Here is a 6392-nt window from a genome sequence, read left to right as displayed (position 1 = left end):
ATACCTATATATATATATATATATATATATATATATATATTCTTTTGTGGTATTTGAGTGTTAAGCGCAACAAAGTTGGGGATTAAGAGTGTGTGTGTAGGGTCGTAACATATATTTTTTTTTGTCACAAAATTGTGTTTTGTCTGTGCCCTAAAAAAATTACAACTAAAAGTTGTGTTTTCTCATCAGACCTGTTCACCTGTCCTGGCAGCTAAAAAACTGCGGTCTAACTTTAAAAAAAGAAAATGTAATAGCCACCACAACTTTTGGAACAGCATATTCATAATTGCTTCTTCAAACAACAACAATTGCTCCAAATAAACCACAATAAGGTCAAACGTGAGGGAAAATGAACATCCCCCAATTAAGCTTCGCAATTCAACGTAGTTGTCAACCATCTCAATTATTTTTTGTTTCTCGAGTATGAAATGTCTTCATAGCTCCCAAAGTATCATGACATTATGAGAGCAATCATATTGACAATACTAGTTGGTAAATCAATCAAAGTCATAAGTTTATCACCAAAATTGAATGCTAATAATGCTAATAATAATAATAATAATAATGAATAACTAAAATTGTTGTTTAACATTATACGAAGGTCACTAAGTTTGGCAACATTGAGATGAGATGATATGAATGTTGTGATGTAAGAAAGTCGTAAGGGCAATTAGAAGAACCCACTGTGGATCCTCTTGTGCAATAAGGGAAAACTAAATGCCCTAAAATTGGTGAAAGAATGAAGATATCCAGCACAATCCTTATTCTTTTAATGATTCATGTCTTAGACCTAAATTTATGCTAAATGATATAAATAATTTTATGATTATGTTAATTGGATACTAATATATAAAGAATGAGAAAAGAGAATAAATATTTATATCACTAAAAATTTGGTATGAGATGGTGTGGGAAACTAATATGATAAAATAGGTTTTGAATGGTGTCTCACTCCATATTAAAAAATAAAAAAACCATAATAAGTAGAGGGAATAATTGATCGTTCATAATTAATTATAACATCATAAATTATTCTTGTAAGACAATATGGAAACATCCCTCAAAAGAATTAATTTATGATTTTTTTCATTCATAATCCAGCATATCATTAGCTAAATTCTAAATATATTATACCTTAAAAACATATCACAATACTGGTTAAGAATACCTAAGGATAGTTTCTACATAAGTTTAAACTAACTTCTTAAAAAAAAAAAAAAAAGAAAAGAGGGGGAGGGTTAAGAATACCTAAGGATAGTTTCTACATAAGTTTAAACTAACTTCTTAAAAAAAAAAAAAGAAAGAAAAGAGGGGGAGATATCCCATAAAAACATATCATTATACCAACTAAGAGTACCTAAGGATAGTTTCTACATAAGTTTAAACTAACTTTTGAAAAAACGGGGGCCATGGAAGGCAGTGGCATAACCACCTATAAGGGTTTAAACCTTGCACCACCCAATTGGTAGCCTATCACCACCGACAAGGGCTTATGCACCATCATGTGCCATGTTTCTTTCTTCTCCTACTTTGCTTTCTCCTTTTTTTAAAGCCAATTTATTTTCTTATACCTAGTTTTAAACATGTATTATTATTTGTTGCAATATGGTTAATCTAAAGTCTATTTGTTTAATGCTTTGAAATTGTGCCATGTTTAATATGATTTATGGAAGCCATGATATGGTTGAAATTTGTTGTTTTGTGTGAAGGTAGGGTATCTTCTACTATCAAATGCACTAAAATGTTTCCAGACATTAATTCATCAGGAAAATTCATGGATAAGTTATGATAGTTTTAGAGGAATTTAGTGTCAAATTTAACCAATTAGGCCAAACTTAAGCGAATTAATGTTTGTATTAAATATTTTTATTGTGCAAGAAAATTTATAGCCATGTATTAAGGCAATTTTGTGTTCTAATTTTTATTAAATGCACTAGAATGTTTTCCAGAATGTAATTCGGTCTTCAGGAAAATTCATGGATAAATTTATGGTAGTTTTTGAGGGATTTAGTGTGAACTTTAACCAAGCATGTCAATCTTAAGTGAACTGATTGATGTTTGCATTATACTTTTTTTTTTTTTAGTTTGCTAGAAAAGTTGCAGCCATTGACGAAGATAGTTTTATGTTTTAATTTCTTACAAAAAATTCACACAAGAACAAATGAAGAAAGGGTATAGAGACACTAAAATTGATGTTCATGAAAAACTAAAAAAAGAAAAATATATATATTAAGCCTACTTTGTTCAAAATAATTTCACTATGTAAGTGTAGGCTACTGTGAATGGTTCTTTATCTCCAACCATAATGTCTTATATTCAATAGTTGACACATTCACTTGTATGAGTCTGTTAAAAAATTGTATAAGTTCTAACATTTCTTTTGTCTCTTGAATAGGAAAAAGATGGGCTTGCGTGAGGGTGGATTATCTTCTTATATTTCTACGAGGGCGGTGGAAATCGTTGATGACACGATAACAAATTAGTGGCTAATTACTATTTGCTTCATGATGGTGGTTCTTCAATGGTTGTGATCGAGCAGCAAAGTCATGGTAGGAGTGGACATGCATCATCAATATGCTAATGGTGGTTGCGCAATGGGGGTCCAATGACGACAGTCAAGTAACACTCATTCAATATTGATGGTTGGATGACAACTGTCTGTCGGTAGTGGACGGGTAGTGACGTTCAAGCAGCAAAGGATTCATCATGGCTATCTAGAAGAGTTGTATAAGCAACGACTAACCCATGAATGTGCTCGGATGGTGATAGTTTGATGATGATGGTTAATTTGAATAATTCTTCAAACCTTTGAGCTCTCTCCAATTTCTCATATAAGTTTTAGTATCCTTATAACATTAAAGTGATCTTGAGCTCATTTTATCGATTTCAAAATATGAAATTATTGAGTAAATCTTTGATGCATCATGATAAATAGCCTCGATTGTTCATCACCAAACTGACATTTTCAAACAACATTTTTAGCATAGAAAAAAAAAAAATTTACATTGTGTCATCTGTCTCTTTCAGTTCCTAACCTTCTTACCACCTCAAGAACTATATGAAAGCCTTTCCCCACAAAAGTTTCAAAATCAAATTAAGAAATTTACTACTAACTAGACATGTAACGATGAAATGTAAAGCTATGAAAAGACTATTCCAAGTGAAATGTATGGTTGTCTGATGGGCTAATGGCCCAAGCAATGCATGATGTAGATAACTATTGCTAAATTTTGAGGACAAAATTACATATTTCCCTTCGCATTATTGTTGAAATTTTGTGACACAGACACCTTGCATTTCATTAAAGTTAGTCGGGACGAAACCAAGTTACATGTAGGGTGAGCAATCGCCCCTTGCCCCTCTTAAAATTTATAATTTCTCTATATAAATAATAAATTTTAATATTTTTTTCTTATGTAGTTTTGGTATTTTCGTAATTTTGCCCTCCTTCGATATATTTTTTTTATCTCATACTTAAAAAAATTAGACATTGACTTTGCTCATTCTAAAAAATAATGTTAATTTCATCTCTTTTGAATTTTTTTTCTGATATAATTGATAGATGTACATCAATTGAAGTTAGGTGATTGATTATAAGGAAAAAAGAAAGAAAAGAAAAATCCTGAAGTTATCTAGGGGTGTAAATGAGCCGAACACGAGCTGAGCCGGCTCGTTTATATTTCGAGCTCAAAAAGCGTGTTCGTGTTAGACTCGTTTGCTTAGCGAGCATAACAGGAGCCGTTCACGAATGAAGAGTTGTTTTAACAACCCTAATCACATAGTCAAAAGTTGTTAAGGATTTGGGCAATATTTAAAACATCATTTGAATATAATTTAATAAGTTTTATTCTATTTTCTTCATTAATACTTTTAAATGATTATAAATCTTTGCAGCATTGTAGTCAATTAAATTTTAAAAAAAATGCTCATCAAAGATATATATAATTGATTAGTAATGTTTCAAGTCAAAACGAGTCGAACACGAACAAACAAATATTAGTTCGTGTCATTCGTGTTCGGCTCGTTAACTTAGCGAACGAGCCGAACACCAGCTTCTTAACAACGAGCCGAACACGTGACAGCCCTAATCTTGACCAAATTTTTGTTAGGATGAGTCTCAAAATAATTTGATGTATTTTAAAATGAGAGTAATATATAATTTAATAATTAATTCTTCATATATTGTACCCATCTCAAGAAAAATTAAATAAATTTGAGATTCATTATACTTGCAGCTTCAGTGCTACTTTTGACTGTTACCAATAAGCACACGAAAGCTTTTAAGGACATCTGATTGGCTTTCTAATCACACAAATAGTAAAGCCAACACCCTCTCTACTCTTAACTAGCCATCTGACGGATGGGTGTAATTCGCGTCATATGGCAGACTACTCTCGGTCCATAGGCTTGATTACCTTTGAGGTCATGATCTTGAAGCCCAATTTCATTTGACTCAGACCAAAAGTAGGCCCAATTATGTTAGCTTCTGGTCCTTTAGCTCGTGTGACTGCTTTAAGTTACATAACAAAACTATTTGATACGTATCTTAAGACAATGAATGCCTCTGCTTTACATAATTTAGCCACTCTAATTTATTGGCTATATTTTATTTGGATGCTATGCAACGTTATTAGTAGATGCCACTAATTTAACCGTCATATTTAAAAAATAATGTTTTTTATTATTCACATTTTTAACTATGAATAATTATAAATACTTAAAAATTCGTTTATTTTTTTTTTTATGTTTTTTTCCAATTATTCGTATTTTTGTCATTTTATTGGAGAAATTAACTGAATTAAATTATTTTTTTATTTTCATATAAAACAAGCTTATTTATAAGCTATTTGAAATCATTAATTTAAGCTCGAGCTCGAGTTCAAAATTGATGCATCACTCATCATGTTAAAACATAAGAAAGAATTGCTCAAATTCGACTCCAATTCATTTACATCTCTAAGAGATTGCTATTCATATTAATAGAGATAAAAATAATTTTTTATTAATAATTATAAATTGAAATACAACATTTAGATCATGTAATTGTGACGCTATCACCAAATTATATATATATATATATATACTAAAAATCACAAATTTTCCAATAATCCTATAATTATTTTTAAGAAACAGTTATAAAAATTAGAAAATTGGAAATTCAAATAAAAATGATTAGAAAATTTAAGGTAATCAAATAAGTGCCTAAGACAAAAATTTCTAACATTTGAAAAAGTCTAAAGTGACAATTTAGACATTCAAGGGTAAAAACGTCCTATGGATCTCTCCCAAGGAACAAAACTTTGGACGGATGAGAATAATAGAACGAGGAAGAGAAGTGAAGTGCATAATAACACAAGTTTTTTTTAAATAAATTCAGTGGTTCCTTCAAGAAATAACCCCCCTATTTATTGATCATAGGGGTTGATGTGTAAGTTACATATTTGTATTTGTTTTAATGGGAACATTACAAGTAATTGATTCATTGTTACACTTTTACATATTTGTAACTAATTTCAGGATCCCTTAATATTTGAAACCGTCGTTGACACCGTTTCGTATTCTTAACCTTTTGAAGTGGGGGTATTAATGATCCAGTGATATTGGGATTCGGTCGCTTGATAATCGTTTGGTCGACTAAACATCCTTCGGTTGACTGAAAGTTCTTTAGTCAACCTTATCAAAATAATTTCTAGTAAAGACCTCTTTATCGTTTGGTTGAACTTAGACCATCAGGCAGAGAGTCTGTTGCCTTAATTTAATGGATAACTCTACTTCGGACAAGATGTCTTCATTGAGGGTTGGAAAGATGTTATAGGAAACGACCATTAATTATAATCATGAAGGATCCCAGAATCGGTTCAAGGTGATGATTACTTACAACTTTTCTTCAGATCAAGTGCATAATATTCCCTCATTTGGTTGTACTTTCTTTTGACCGGCTCATGATTCCGATGAAATGAAATGATGCTTGACACCTTTATCTTTTGACTGTTCCGATGCAGTCCTCTCTTGTCTTCTTAACGAGTTTGATCAAATTTCATCGAGATTCGTGTTGTTATACTTTAGATGTACAAAGAGGATAGCACAAAAAGGGTTTTAAATTCTTTCAATTAATTTTAAGAAGATTTGCATACATATCACTCACTTTTTAATATTTACATGTGTGACATTTAAAATTTAATTTTTATGAAAATGTGTATTTCACTTTTTGAAAATTAAAATGGTGATATTTTAATGCGTTTGTATAAATGTAGAAGTAAATTTTAACTGTTAGATATATATGTACATATAGATTAGGTGGTATTTTTGTAAATGGCACTTAATTTTAAACTAACATCTCATGAAAAAACTTAGTAAGGAGGATATTATAAGAAAATAAAAAAAAAACACAC

This window comes from Phalaenopsis equestris, unplaced genomic scaffold (genome assembly GCF_001263595.1).
Source record: "Phalaenopsis equestris unplaced genomic scaffold, ASM126359v1 Scaffold000096, whole genome shotgun sequence".
NCBI lineage: Eukaryota > Viridiplantae > Streptophyta > Magnoliopsida > Asparagales > Orchidaceae > Phalaenopsis > Phalaenopsis equestris.
Note: the sequence above shows the minus strand (reverse complement) of the source record.